The 16,555-nt window shown below is 41.4% G+C and overlaps 1 protein-coding gene across 6 annotated transcripts in view; it reads right to left on the reverse strand.

Moving 5' to 3' along the window:
• LOC109490427 (E3 ubiquitin-protein ligase RNF167-like) overlaps window positions 1-16,555 on the reverse strand; it is a 136,122-nt gene that overhangs the window by 101,422 nt on the left and 18,145 nt on the right. For all 6 annotated transcript variants that reach the window (XR_004624344.1, XR_002143763.2, XR_004624343.1 and 3 more), the window contains exon 2: window positions 6,788-6,973. The gene's annotated coding sequence lies outside the window, so the exon portion shown is untranslated. The remainder of the gene's footprint in view (window positions 1-6,787; window positions 6,974-16,555) is intronic.

The raw sequence follows: 16,555 nt of genomic DNA on the forward strand, positions 1-16,555 counted from the left end.
CGTTACCTTGGAATTAACTTAACCAGAGACGTAAAGGACCTATATCCTAGAAACTATAGATCACTTTTGAAAGATATTGAGGAAGACATAAAAAGATGGAAAAATATTCCATGCTCATGGATTGGAAGAATTAACATAGTTAAAATGTCCATACTACCCAGAGCAATCTACACTTTCAATGCTATCCCGATCAAAATACCGACGACATTTTTCAAAGAGCTGGAACAAATAGTCCTTAAATTTGTATGGAAACAGAAAAGGCCCTGAATGGCCAAGGAACTGTTGAAAAGGAAAAACAAAGCTGGGGGCATCACAATGCCGGATTTCGAGCTGTACTACAAAGCTGTGATCACAAAGACAGCATGGTACTGGCACAAAAACAGACACATCGACCAATGGAACAGAATAGAGAACCCAGAAATGGACCCTCGGCTCTTTGGGCAACTAATCTTTGATAAAGCAGGAAAAAACATCCGGTGGAAAAAAGACAGTCTCTTCAATAAATGGTGCTGGGAAAATTGGACAGCTACATGCAAAAGAATGAAACTTGACCACTCTCTCACACCATGCACAAAGATAAACTCTAAATGGATGAAAGACCTCGATGTGAGACAAGAATCCATCAAAATTCTAGAGGAGAACATAGGCAACAACCTCTACGACATCGGCCAGAGCAACGTTTTTCATGACACATCTCCAAAGGCAAGAGAAACAAAAGATAAAATGAACTTATGGGACTTCATCAGGATAAAAAGCTTCTGCACAGCCAAGGAAACAGTCAAAAAAACTAAGAGACAGCCCACGGAATGGGAGAATATATTTGCAAAGGACACCACAGATAAAGGACTGGTATCCAAGATCTACAAAGAACTTCTCAAACTCAATACACGAGAAACAAATAAACAAATCATAAAATGGGCAGAAGATATGAACAGACACTTTTCCAATGAAGACATACAAATGGCTAACAGACACATGAAAAAATGTTCAAAATCATTAGCCATCAGGGAAATTCAAATCAAAACCACACTGAGATACCACCTTACGCCAGTTAGAATGGCAAAGATAGACAAGGCAAGAAACAACAATTGTTGGAGAGGATGTGGAGAAAGGGGATCCCTCCTACATTGTTGGTGGGAATGCAAGTTGGTACAGCCACTCTGGAAAACAGTGTGGAGGTCCCTTAAAAAGTTAAAAATTGAGCAACCCTATGACCCAGCCATTTCACTACTGGGTATTTACCCCAAAGATACAGACGTAGTGAAGAGAAGGGCCATATGCACCCCAATGTTCATAGCAGCATTGTCCACAATAGCTAAATCATGGAAGGAACCGAGGTGCTCAGTCTTTCATGACAAAATACTACTAGCTGGGGGTGGCTTACACAACAGACATTTATTTCTCACAGCTCTGCAGCCTGGAAGTTCAAGATCAAGGTGTTAGCGAATCTGGTGAGAGCCCTCTTCTTGGTGGGCAGACTGCTTGCTGCCTTCTTGCTATGCCGAAGAGTGTGGGGAGACAGGGAGAGATTGAGAGAACACTGTAGTGTCTCAGCTTACACGGGACACTAATCCTGTAAGATCAGGGCCCCACCCTAGTACCTCATTTAACTCTAATTACTTCCTAGAGTCTCTGTCTCCAAAGACAGTCACATTGTGAGTCAGGGCCGCAACCTAGAAATTTTAAGAGGACACATTTCAGTCCATAGCACTTGTCATAAAGTGATTTTAAATTTATTTTTCAGGTTTTGATGCACTTTTTAAAATACAAATTTGGTTTTTATATTTTAAATCACAGAAGTATTACATAAATGAATTCTCATTCTGAAATATGTGGGTAAAATAACTTTTCAGTCTATCCACGCTCATTGCACACCCCTGAGCACTTTTTTCCACACATTTACCTGGAAAGTGCATATGCAGAATCATTTTTCAAAAGAGCCACCCAAAGTGAAATGCCCTGCATTAGAAGACAGTGATTTACCTGTTGCTGGAAGTTTGTAAGCAGGTACTCGACTGCAATTTGGGAGGAATGTTACAAAAGAAATTCAAAGTTTGGAGAAACGGCTAAGGGTGAGTTTTAAGGAGGCCTATTCTTACCTTATTCTACATGATTCTAGCCCATAATTATCTCGAAGTTATCCACCTCCAGACAAATGGCTGCTCTCTTTTTTGTAAGCTGCTCCATTGAGCAGCTGGTTATAACATCCTCTTCTTTCTATGGCCATTGCTTAGCCATCTGGTCACTCATTAAAGAACTTAGTACCGATTTAGTATTCTTTTCATTTCAAGCCTACCATCATGCTAGGCATCTCCAAGGTACCATGGATGCGTCACCAACACCTTGGCCAGTAGTCCAGTAACTTGAGGCCCAGTAATCTTTTCATCACTCTCTTCTCAAAAGCCAGCTTCCAAATCACACCAAGAATTTGGTCATCATTAAAAACTGCACTCCAGTTAATAACACACACACACACACCACCTTTAGCCTCTTCTCTTGCCAACTTCCCTGTTGCAGTACCCTCTCTGCTTCTTCCTGCATCAAGACCTACCATCCAATAACATTTCCACTCTATCTACATCTGCCTCCTCAACCGTCCACACTCTCCCAACAGTAAATCAGCGCCACCTCCCTTCCTCATTTCTACCCCCAGTTACTGGGCTCCATATTTCATCTGCTCCGTGTCTAGTCATCCTTAAGGTTCCATCTTAAATATCACTTTCTTAGGAAGGGTTATCCCGACTTCTAGCTACACAAACTCCCCCTGTTAAACCATCTCTTAAGTCCTGTGTACTTTTCTTTGCTTTCCTTCAAATACAATAATTATCATATTGTAATTATGTCATTGTGGATTCAAACATGGGAGGTCTGTTTTATCCACATCATAAATTGGTGAAGGGCAGAGACCATGACTGATATTCTTAACCATATGTCATCTAGCCTTACGCCTTGGCACATAGAAAGTACTCGAGAATTATGTACAGAGTAACACACAGGCACGCACACACACACAGTTTTCTTCCAGTAAATCAATATCTGAGCTATGCAAGCCGTGTTGAATCCAAAAGAATATTTGGGGTTTTCTTTACAGCCTAACAGCAAAACTAACTGCAGCCACTTTTTGAAAAATGCAATACCTTTTAAACAGTCCCCTCCTGGTTTGTAGAGCAGAAATGTCTCCACTCTCTTTTGGCTTTTCATTGGCTGAGAGGGGCCCTGCCAAGAGGCTCGCTGCTTCTGCAGCAGAAAGGGTAAAAAGCAGCAGCAGGGACAAAAGAATATGCAGAGAGGAAATACAGCAAAGGGCCCTTGCGATTCAAAGATGCCAAGAATAAATTTGCGATCAGAGGCTGTGTAACACAGGAGACAGGAGGAAGATTCTAGTCTTATCGTAAAGAGCAGAATTCTTTAAAGATGGCGACATTAGTAATCAGCGCTCAAAGTTGGTAGAAATGCAAATACTTCCTTCTCATTCAGGCTATGTGCCTACAGAATCATTTCTCTAGACTGGGAATATAGAGAAGTCTTATTTCTCTATCTTCCAAGTGCATCTCTCACCCAATCCCTGACTCCTCAAAGGGGTTGTTATCCCTACATCCAGCAGCACAACACAAATAGCTGTTCACAGCATTTTCAATAGATATCTCCAATTTAATTCTTGGTGGTGATCCGGAAGAAAAGAAAGAAAGAAGAGGGGAAAAAAGAAGAGTTCAAGGATTTTACAAACTATAAAAAAAATCAATTCATACCAATGTCCGTGAAGAAATCACCGTAGCAACATGTTTCTTCATTACTCCTTCAGTTGACCAGGGCCCAAGCAAGATATGTGAGCTACCTGGGCAACCGTATACTTTGACACACCTTTGCTAAGTAAAGGTATCTTCAACATTTATTTAGAGAAGAGGCTGAGAATTGCATGGCGTGGAGGAGAGGTAGGCGGGGGTAGAAAATAGGGACACTTGCAGGATGCTCGGCAGCATGACCATTGAGCTCTGGCCCTAAAGTTGTGTGTCCTACTCAGAAGCCCTGCAAGTCATAGGATGCCTCCTCCCTTCTCTCAGAAGCAATTTAGCCTGTTTCTTCAGGCTCTCAGCCCCACCCCTCAGGTGGTTTGAAGAACTTTCCATTTATATACAGTGCTCTCTGTGAAAGCAGTCACAGTAGATTTGTATCCAATTTTACAAATAGGCCAACTAGAGTTCAAAGGCCCATATAATTATCAGAAATAGTTGGGTCTACGTATTTTCAAGTAATAGAACCAAAAAATCGAAACGCACAATCCTGTGAAAGTACAGACTGGTACAGGCCAAAATAGCTGAATGAGTTAAAAATGAGCTGTTGTTGTTGTTTTTTAATCAATTAAATACTTCGTAATTCATTCACTTTGGCAAGATTCAAACAAAATCTTTGAAACTACAGCACATTGTAGAAACGTAAATACCACTATGGTTCTTTTGGCAAAGAAGGTTACACATAAATCTCCCAATATCCCAGGTGTAAAGAAATGTTCTAACAAGATCCACTTGTATAAAATCAAATCAACGGACTCAGGCATCTGATTTCTTACTATTTACTTAGAGCAACAGATGTGAAGAAAAGCGGGCTTTGGACTTACTTATATTAAACCTCTGCCACAGGGAGGCAAAAGAAGAAGGAAGACAATGTAATTTGATGGTGGGTGTATTTGCATGCAAAGAAGTCCAAAAAAGAAAGATTATGCTGACCCAACTCTCACAGTTTACATTTTTAAAGTTGTGGGAAAAGAGATGGCAAAACTTGCTATTTTGGTAAATTTTTGTTCTAAAAAAATCAAATTAAAAATAACAATATCCAATCATCTCTAAATGAGTCCGACTAAAAACACCACCAAAGAACTTATAATGTTTTTAAAAAACTTTATTCTCATAATTTCTTTCTTGGCCCTGAAAATAATGCCTTTAAATAACTTGATTTGTGTTTTTCCTTTATTGCCTTTCTACACATACATCCTGAAATGCTTACTTATGGGAAAACCATTGCATGCTTAGCTTTCATCATTTACGAAATCTCTGTACTTCCTTCATCTCAAACTGGCATGTTCTGTTTCCAGCAACAGGGGAAACTTTCCAATAAGGAAAATTCCTTGCTAAAAGACATGTTTAAAATGTAGCTCAATGTATTTTTAAAATACATAACTGAGTTCCCCAGGGAGAAAGGGAACTCAGAGGCCAGATACAGAGAAAATATTGAAAGGTGGACTGGAGACACGTGAGCTGGCCTCAGGACAGCTCTAAGTAGGGCAAAACACCGATGTTAAGTCACCCATACGATACCCCTAATGACATTCGCATTCGTAGCTGGGGTATCCAGGGAGATCTTCACACGGCGGCAAGCATTTGACTACGTCTTCAAGCGAGGATGGAGTCACAACTGAACCGAACCATCCATTATATTAGAATCAGAGCATTGTACTTTCAAAGCGCGCATGTGCGGAGCTTCCATGATCAAAGATGACTGTTTCAGAACAGAAAAGGAGTTGCAAAAATATTTGCTTGGATCTTACAGAATTGCTGATATTTGGGGAGGAAGGGAGCCAGTGTGCGACTGAAGTAGAGATAGGAGACAGGACGTGCGCCTCACTAGGGTGGTTCAAGGTCCCGCCACCTTCCAGACCAGCGGCCGGCTCGCATTTCCAGAAAGGGTCGCCTCACGCTCTATGATGCTGACAGTTTCTATACCTTTGTCTGCTCGGAGTTAAGTTATGTAAGTCCTGTTTCTGTTCTGTAAACTTGTGGAATGCCAGGCCCCAGAAAGGAAGTTAGGGGAGAGGGTAACAATGCCTTCCATATTTATTTGTGTGGAAGCTCCATTTTCCAACTATATACCAGATGTAAAGAAGTTCTCTTGCTCTAGTGCCATCTGTCATCTCAGAGTTAGGATCAATTCACATGATGTGCTTAAAGAGAAGAAGAAGAACTAGAAGGACCTGGTTTTAAATCTTGTCTTTGTCGTAACTAAGCGTGCTTAACTTCTCAACCTATGGCTTCCTTGTCTATAAAGTGGAAGTTCGGCCATTATAAGTTCCTTGCACAGATCAAATTATATAAAGTCTGTCGAGTGTTTGGAAATGCCAAGGTCCTCCATGTGATCAGGGAAATTGACACAGTAGGGTTGGGTTAGCATAGAAGGAGAAAAACCAGAGAGAAAACCAGAATGGGTCAAAGTGAAGAATTCCAGCAGTTTAATTACAAAAGGAATATTTATTCAGGACATAGCAAAGGGTCTAATGAAGTCACAAGCACAGCCACCATACGTGAGGGTAATTATGGCCACCTCCTCAGATGCCTGTCCCCTGATTTAAAGGGTATTCTCAGATCTAACGCTCTCCGGCTTTGCATCGAGAGTAATATCACCAGTTGCACTGATGTTTGCCGGGGAGGCTCTGTGGGCAGCCAGGTATCTCTCAGCACACCTGTACTTCCCCTACCCCACGTAGAGAAAAAAGGAGAGTCGAGGCTTTCATGTGGGTAGGCCCCCTGCCAAGCCCTCTAAGGTCCTATTATGACTTGCAAAATTCATTGTCAAATGTTGCAATATTTGCCCATACAGCAATGACCTTAACAAATATTTCCGATGTCGAAAAAAAATTGAGTGATCAATTTGGCTATTGTAGCACAGACTTTGTGACTGTGTCTGACAGGACAGTAACTTGCTGGGAATATAATTCTAATTGAACTTTGGCATGCAAATTTAATTTTTAAACTCTGTTTGACACACACATCCACCCTTTTCTTTGTGACAGTCTTACCTGATCTCCCAGGAAAAGAAGTGAAGAACTCCTTATCGGCTATTAGGTAGGAAGGATATAGCTGTCGCAAACTTCTTAAAAGTTGACCTCAAGGGGTCTTCCGGTGATAGGTCAAATGCGTTGGTGCAGCGGGACACATTCTTGCTAGACCAACCACAGAAGACACATTGACTTCAAAAATCACATCTGCAAAGATCAGAGAATTGTGGAACCAAACAGAATTAAATGAACTAAAATTCCCCAGAGCAGAGAGCTTTACTTAGGTGAGCCCTTTCGTAGGCGGTTTTCTTCTCCGGGGTACCTGCTGATTTTGAGCACCGTCTGAAGATCAGACCTGGTCCATGAAGAAGGACCATAGGAGGCCAATAGAAACCAGCCAAGATTTTGGCATTCATACAAAGGACCACAGTCTCCCTAAATGCTCAGCTGAGTTTCCCACCATATCAGTGTTGAGCTCTGAGGCTGGGCTTCAGGCTAAGGAGCCTCTGGGAGGTAAGCGGAGATCTCCAGTAATCCCACAGTAACTTGGAGAGCCTAGCTCCGAATCATGGATGGGGCCGCCAGGATGTTCACCAATTTGAAAATCCTGTAGTGTGTGGCAAAAAGTAGTCTTTCAGCGTTCTCAGGCAAAAGTGTAGGAGAGACTGGCCCAAGGAAAAAAGACAGAACTCAGTAACTAAATTGAAACTAAACCAGAACTAAAACTTCTATGGTCCTGATCCATTTCAGTCCCTGCACATCGAGGTGACCAGCTCCTCACTTTATCAGCCTCACGGGGGAAAGCAGAGCCCTGTCTGGTAGAAGTAGCATCACGCAGAGCTTTGACTCTTGCTTTGTACGTAATATTTGGCATATAATAACAAACTACTACCATGAAAAGAGGTAGGAAGATGTGAGCAATAACCAAGTGGAACAAACGATATAAGCAGATACAAAGAAAAAAAAAAGGATCTTCTAGTTAACATTCAAAGACTTCGTAAAATGATCAATAGGCTTAAAAAAATTGGAAAATATAGACAAACTGACTAAAGGATGTGAAATTTCATCAAAGATTAGAATCCATAAAAAAAGTTCTCAGATTGAAAAATACAATATCTGAAATTAAGACTTCACTGGATGAGTTTAACAGTATAGCAGAAGATTCATTAAATGATCCTGAAGACAGATCAGCATACAATGTTTGACTAAAACACAAGAGAACAAAATGATACACATTGTCAATCACACGCAGGTCATAGTGCAAAACCCTGCATCCTTATTATTAGAATTAACTGAAGACAAAGAAGAAGGAGGAGGAGGAAGTGTAGGAGGAGAAAAAGAAGGAAAAAAAAAAAGAATAGAGCAGAGTAAGTATATAAGGAAAACACGATCAAGAATGTTCCAAAGTTCTTAAAGAGAGCAACCTTCATATTCAAGAATCTCAGCTAACCCCAAATACAATAGATATAAAGAGAACCATAACCGGGCACGCCACTGAAGACAAAAGATTTGCTCTGATTCTGACAGCCTGGATAGTCCCTGTGCCACACTCTTAATTTTAAAACCAAATGGAATGTGCTATAAATTATTTTTAATACTGCTTATTTTAAAGGGAAATTAACTTCCATAAATTCAAGACCAAGTGAGAGGCGCATAAATGTGTTAATTGTTTGAAGCTTTTAGATGCTTTTCAAAAATAATAGAAACCATTTGCTTCAAATTGTCTTATAATCGAGATAAAACCAATTCCAAGAAGAGTCTCCATGCCCAATCAATATGAGTAAATTGAAACATTGAGAAAGTAATTCCAAAGAAGAATTAGGAATATTAAGTCCTAACTCTTCCCTCATGTATTTGCTTTAGAAAGCTTGGCTGGGTTATTCACAATGCTGGAATTATGGGAATGAGACATAAATTGTAGGTGTAGTCAGAGGAAAGAGCCAACACGTATGGAGCCCTAGTAGGTGTGGGCGTTCTTCTAAACTCTGTCCAGGGATCATCAGAGATGTGAAGTGAACTTGACCTAGATCATACGTGGATATGACAAGGAACTCATTTGTAACCTGAACCTCCATATGTCAATTGTTTCAGACAGTCCAATGTCTTCAACTCCATTTCAGCTCCTTTTTCCTTCTATTTAGAAGGAAAGATCAACACTCATTCTAGCTGTCAGCTTCTGGATTTTGTCTGGAAGGTCGCAAATCCGAGTGGAATCAGCTTAGGTTCCCACTGAGTTCTTCCTCACAGCCCAAGCCTGGTCTCCTCGCCCCACCCCTCCTCTCAGAAACTACCAGCCCCTCTCCCTTTCTCACATTACACCACCCCCTCCCCAACCCGAAGCCTGGCTGTGAAACGAGATGTAGTCCCCTGGCTTTGCTCTTCCCTTCCAGCATGCACATCCATTTCCTCTTAAATTGTTTCTGCTAATCACTTTGGGAAACAGTAATAATCAAAATCATAAACATGAAGGAATTTTCAAACTCCTAATATCCTCGGAGCAAAGCTCTTGAAAAGCTCTCTCTGCATCTGAAGTTATAGCCGAGCTCAGTTGGGATTCTGCTTGCCACTATCAGTCACTGAATTTCCTTCTAGGCCGTATCCTTTGATTAAATTAAACCCCACCGATGTCGTGAAAACATGGGTGTCTCAGCTCCAAGGGCTAGTTCACAACTTGGAGGTCCCCCCAGAAGAGTTCTCTGCTCTGATTCCACACACTATTTCCTCCATAACAGGAGACTCTCCAAGGAGAATTATCCATCAGCACCCAGGACTTCCCATTCCCTGGCCCCTCGGAGAAAAAAAAAAGACAAAATTTGGAAATGAAAGGTTCTCAAAATCCAGTAAGGTGACATTGTGTTCTAGCCCCTTCAGGCACTTTTTGCCATCTAGTGACAAATTCCTAATTTTCAAACCAACTATACCTATCTCCCTGCTTCACTGAGTTGAGCCATTATCTTTCCAAGCTAGACATCTAGGAGTTATCTTTCCCTCTTTCATTATCTTTTTCCTTTGATATAAGGTGATTACTTATTCTGTTATATGTTTTGCAGTCACTCTTCCCTCATGACTAAGTCTTTCTTCGCAGAATGTAAGTATTTGCTAGTTAGATCTTGTCATTCTGGAAATATCTTGGAAGAAACCGACACCAGTTGGTGTTTGAAAGATTGACTTTCTATACTGCTCTCTAATCTTAAGGATGTTAAGAATTGCTCATTCCATTGTTCTAGGCTAATACTTATTCCTCACGTCTTAAATAACTAACTTCCCATGAGATAGAAGTTTTTCAGCATTTCCTTCATACCATTTTACAAACACAATAAAATATGTAACTTATATCTACCTTCCACTCTTCCAGCTTTTATTTATGTCATTTTAGCGCCAAAAGCAAGTTCATGGAGCGGCACAGCAGCTAGCAACTTCCAGCACGTCTTAGCCTTCCTCCCCCTTCCTGAATCTGCCTGAAGAGCCCCCCACCCTGGGTGCTGGGAGATGTCAGTATTCAGAAAGGAAGTTTAAAATTATGTAAGAAATGAGCTCAATGACCTCCGTTTCCTTGCCAATGTGGTAAATAATTTGTGGTTTTTCTGAAACTGGAAGCGTATTTTAGAGTTCAAGCAAGCTTGGCAGTAAATTGTCCTAAGGCTCGTAAAAATGTGCACGCAGGGTTTTACAGACACCAAATCAAATAACTAAAGTGAAGTGAAACCAAAACAGAGCTGACGCATGTTTGCTCACAGCATACGTACCCCAGTCCCAGAACTGCACACAGTGGTCTATCCTCTACCATGTACCGGAAATTCTGGAACGTTAAATTGTTCAGTGGTTAGGTAGGTTGCTTGAATTGCCTTGCTACTTTTACAATCCCTCTGCACTCAGTTTTAAAGAAAGACATAGGCTGTGGGTTGCAACCTAGAGCAGCAGAACAACTCAGGACCCAGCAAAGACATTGCCCCTTGCCTCTTGTCTTCTGCATGTTCTAAAGAAGGAGGGGAAGGGATGTCAGAGCTGACAGTAAAAACACTATAAGGATGAGATGGGGCAAGCGGAGGCACACACTCTGGCATTGGGAAAAGAAACAAAAACGAAACTAGAGCATCTTAGCGGTCCACAAGTTGTAAGGAATAAAAGGAAATTGGCTCAAACACATACCAACTGTTCAGTTTTATTTGCCTTTCTAGTAAAATCTTCAGTGATTCTCCAAAGCCCCCCCCCAGCAGTTAGTGGAAGAAAGAGTCCCAACCAGAATAAGAACTTGAGACCATAAGTCCACTGCCCATTGGATGTAAGCCTAGTTCACAAATTCTTTCAACTACGATCCTCTGTGCCCATCCATGCTCTCCTACTATTTTTTCTCAAGACATCTACCACAATAATCTTTTTAAAAATAAGCTGAATAATAAAGCGGTTTCACTTCTCTGCTCAAACCACCCAATGGATCTAGATATCACACAGAGAAAAAGCCAAAATCCTTAGGTAGCCACCAGGGTCATCCACCATCTGGTGAGCCTAACCTTCACCCGACCCCTCCCACCCTAACATGGGTCATCTCAGCCCCTCACAGGACCCCTTTCTTACTCTGTTCCCACCACATGGGGCTCCCTGCTGCCTCAGTGCCTTTACACTTTTTATTTTTCTGCTATTCTCCCAGATGTTGCTGTGACTTGTTCTCTTACCTCGCGTGATTCTATGGCCAAATATCACCTTCCCTTTGAGGCCTTTCTGACCATCTTGTCTAAACTTAGAAAATATGACTCCCCAAACTCCTTATCCCCTTCCATCCAACTCCGCTTTTTTCTACACCTTCCTTATCACCTTCTTATATTTACAGAATACAATTTTTTCGTCTCCCTCACCAGAACGTAAGCTCTACAAAGCCAAGAGGTTTTTTTTCTTTTGCTCACTGTTGAATGCCTACATCAAAAATAATGCTTAGTATACAGAAAGACTCAACAACTATTTATAGAACAAATGTTTAAAACAGAAAGACAATTTACACTTTCTTCATACGTCATGTCATCATTAACCAGCTCTCTGATCTTAGATAACTGATATCTTACCTAACTAATTTTCTGACCTTAAACAAGTAATTATTCTGAGCCACTATTTTCTCATTTGAAGATAATCATTAGTCCCATGAGATAATGTATTATAAAAGCACCCTAAGAAGTATTAAATGCTATTTATTTTAAAGTTATGATTAGAAAATTTATTGGTTTAATTAGCATCTTCTCAAAAATGAACAATACAACTCATCCAAAGGAAATAACATAACTTTGTATATAGATAAATACAGATAGCATATCAATATATGTATCTACCTATGTCCATGTATCTGTGTACCTATGTATTGTATCCATCTATGTGGAGAGAGAGAGAGAGAGAAAAGGAGAAGGAGAAAGCAAGCATCCATGGCAAAATTTGAGAATAGATCTGTGTAAGGACCGTTGTTTCCCGAGTTAAGAAGTTAATAAAGAAATGGGAACTGACAAAAACAAACACAAAGCATAACATTGTACTTAACTAAGGTCCTCTCTTTTAATTTAGTGGCTAAAATTATTATGGCTTCCCCTTATGAAAAAAATTATTTGGCAGAATGCAAGTTCCTTGGGGACCAGGAATTTTGAAATGTCCCTCAGTATGTCCTGTGGGTCTCCTAGAAAGTTTTCTGCTCAGTGCTTGGGCGAACGGGTCACCAGCAGAAGCAGTGAACTACTGCAGCAGAAAAACCGGGCGATTTCAGAACACAGACCGGCCGCTATCAGCAGTGGACTTGTATATCAAAAAGCCATCTCTTCCTCAACTTGTGACTTGAAGGATGAGTGCGCATTTTTGAAAAGGTACATGATGCTTTCATTGAACCTGAGCACAAGTCACCCAGACTCGGTGTTCTAGACACAGGGAGCCGAGAGTGGGTGGCGGAGTGGGGGGGGGTGCAGGGGGCAGTAATACCCATCAGCATGCTTCGTAATTACGGGTTGATCCAGCAAATTCTAAAGGGCTGGTATTTCATTGCCTACTTAATCATTTAAATCCTCATGGGCATTTGACCTGACCTGCTCAACCTGAGCTTTAAGTCACAAAAGGGAAAAAAGGGGGGAGGGGTTGTAGAATGAGAGACCCTTCATATAGCTGCCTTTAAAAAGAAAACAAAACAAAATCAAAGACTACTTAAAATTAACCTACTAATATTGACGTTTCTCAAAAAAAAAAACAAAAAAACACAATCAGCTTTAAAGTAACTGAACAGGGAGTGGAAGGGAGACCAAGTGTTCTCTTTTGATCTTTTCACTGCCCCAACTTTATTTTAATAATGTGTCCAAAGACTGATTCAACCTCTCTCTCACTTTAATAAAGGTTCATTAGTGGCTTAGGGGAGATTTGAAAGTGAGCCCAGTGGAGTCAGCAGAGACAAGTTCCAAACAGCCACTCAGCGCATTTTGAAAAGTACCAAGCTAGCAACCTGGAAAAGATCCACCAGTAAAATTTGGTTGTACTTGTGTGTGTGGAGCCCCACTGGACTGACAGAACATCCACTCCTAGATGGACAAGGGTGGCAACATTACCCAAAATCAACAAAGCAAAGGTCATCGTGTTGAATGTCAGCCCATTGCAACAACATTAACATAGCCTATCCACGTGGAAAATGTAAGTGGAAGACCGACCGTCCAGCATATATTATTGGGATAACAAGAAGCAAGAAGGCCATCTATAAAACAGAAAGAGTGACCTCACCAAGAGCCCATCCATGCTGACGCACTCATCTCAGACTTCTAGCCTCCAAAGCTATAAGAAATAAATCTTTACTGTTGAAGCCACCCAGTCTGTGGTTAATTGGTTAAAGCAGCCCAAACTAAGACAGATAGATAGATGGAAAGACAGATGGACAGATGGACAAATTCTTTTCTAGACATGATGCTTTACCCCGAAGTACTTCAGAGCATACTTCCTAAATAAAGGAATATTCTCTCATGTGACCATTGTATAGTTATTGACTTCGTAAATTTAGACTGATACAAAAATTTTATACACTCTACCAACTATAATCTAATCTGGTTGGTTGACCTAATTATGGCCTTTATCGCGTTTTCTCCCACCAGTGCAGAATTGAGGAGGTAAGGGGGAAGCTTCATTGTAAGAGATCTTTTTATTGTTGTTGCTTTTGTTTCTTATATATTAATCCAAGTCTTTGGTGAACTGATGACATCCCTTCTCTGGACTCAGATTTGCAAGAACAGTTCTTGCTTTCCTAACCTCTCCTATATCAATCCTCTGTTTTATTCTTTTCACTCTTTTCTGACCCAGGTAAACTTGGTTTTTGCCTGGGTCCCTGGCTTCAGGGGACCCAAACATCCCTGTGCCTTCCATGAAATTTTCTAAGAGTCCCTCCCCCCACATCTCTGGTGCCTGGGCCTGGCTGGAGCTGATAGTGTCATCTGGACAGGTTCCCTGAGCTTGGGTGGAAGCCAGCATGTAATCAGTCACCATTTGTACCCTTTAGCGTTCTCTCCAACCCTCTACCTTGTGCTGGGGTTGGGGTGGAGGGTACCCAATGCCCTGAAGAACTCCCAACTTGAGCCTGTGAAGTCTTCCTGGGGCTGGATCACTCTGGGGCCCTGGGGCTGGGCTCCAGTTCCAGAAAAGCAGCCTGGCGAGATGGTCTGTTCTGCTGACAGGCACAGAATTGTTTCCATGGGGTGGTGTGAGACTGGGCTACTGCAATGGTGCTGACACTCTGATATTGACAATTCGCACTCATTTGGACACAGGAAGAGTTCAGGACTCTGGGCTCCCTACAGCCCACAGCAGACCCTTGAGTTGGAGCTTATGTGTGGTCTCCTGCATCCTCGGTCACCCATCACGCTCTCATGGGGGTGCCGCCCCTGGTCTACAACACCCGAAATAGCAGGTGTCATTGACCCTGTGCGTCCCCCTCCCCCACTACTGGCACCTCCTCCCTCTGCAGGCTCTGCAACGCACATAATACAGTCCTCAGGAGTGGCCCCACCCATCTCCTCCATCGGCTTTCTTTTTTTTTTTTTAATGATTTTTTATTATATTATGTTAGTCACCCTACAGTACATCCCCGGCTTCCGATGTAAAGCTCGATGATTCATTAGTTGCGTATAACACCCAGTGCACCATGCAATACGTGCCCTCCTTACTGCCCTCCATTGGCTTTCTACACTGTTGCTCTGAAGCATCAATGCGCCCTTCCATTTACTTCCTCTCTTGCCTCCACTTGATGTGATGATTTTGTGCCCTCCCAGATTAAGCTGAGTCAAATGAGGGTCAGGGATTACTTGGATGAATAGAATCACTGTTCTTGCTCTACCTACAATTCCCCCCCACCCTCCCCACTGGTGATGGTGGGTAGAAAACAGGGGTGCAATCAACAGTGAAAAAGATCGCATTTTAGGAATCCTGTGATTATAGCCTAAAGAGTTCAACAGAAGACATGGTTGGAAAATGTGTTGTTCTATATTTATGCCATAAAATTCCAATGATAAATTTAACATGCCCATAAAACAAATTATCGTTCGTGTTTTCCTGCACACTGTGTGCATTTGTGGTCATCTTCAAAGAACAGGAACACCAGTTAAAAGCCATCGGAAGCGACTCACAGACAGCAAGATGGATGGTGCAGCATCATGAATAATGATGTAACCAGCATGAAACAAATGGCATTACGGCACTTCAGAGTCAAGAAGAGCTGTATTGTTTCAACCCAGACAGGTTCTGACGAGCTATAGGACTTGAATAATAACAGCATTGTTACCTTTTTCTCATAGTGGGAGATAGGAAATTACTCGGGAACAGCACATTTGACAACAAAGAATAAGAGATGATGCCTGCCCTGAAACTGAAAGGAACAATATTTGGCCACAATGAACTCTCAGGTGCTCCAATCAGACAACAAGCAAATACACTGATATCTCTTCCTGGTATCTCCACTCATTTTCCTAAAGGGTGGAGAGAAATGGATAACCCCAGGGCAAGAATACATAACCCACTGCTACTTACTTTCTTCTGGAGTCCTTCACCCAGGTCAGACTTCACTAGCTATATTACTGTTCTGTCAGGAAGACTTACAGAAGTAAGTAAGTTCAATGGAACTCTAATCTCAGCCATTATTGGAAACCACAATTAATTCAAACAAAAGGTATATGCAGTGAACTTAACATTTAGAAAAGCCAAGTAATGTTATCTTTCCTTTATTTAGTAAAGCATACTCTCCTAAAGGCTTACTAATCTCTGTCTGTCTATCACTACATTGCTAGTGAAAACCTGACAGATGATGCAACTTATTTTGGCAAACTTCAGACACGACGGAGAGAAGAAAAAAATTAAAGAAAATAGTGTGGTACAAGAAGACTGTCAGTGGGAGAGAGGAAAACCAAAAATAGAAGAAAGAGGTGCATCTGTTAGGCGGGAGTGGGGCATCATCAGGAATGGTCCATCCATCAGGTAGAGACCCCAGAGGCATGGTCATCTGCCAGGTGCTTTATGTGTGTGTGTATATATGCATATGCATATACATATACGTATACATCTATGTTATATGTATATAATGAAAAAGCAAAAGCAGAGGCTGTGTTTTGAAAATAAATTGGCTAAGAAGGATTGCTTACCTTGCTCAAGACACATGTAAAATTTCAAGGCTAATTTTTACAAATGAGTACTATTTTCCGCGGTTGCATTTCATCATCCCTCTTTAAATAACGGCGAAGTCTGTGATGCAGTGAAAATGAAGCCTGGGTTCACCTAGCACAGTATCCGTCGTCCTGACAA

This window comes from Ailuropoda melanoleuca, chromosome 3, assembly GCF_002007445.2.
Source record: "Ailuropoda melanoleuca isolate Jingjing chromosome 3, ASM200744v2, whole genome shotgun sequence".
Taxonomy (NCBI): Eukaryota; Metazoa; Chordata; class Mammalia; order Carnivora; family Ursidae; genus Ailuropoda; species Ailuropoda melanoleuca.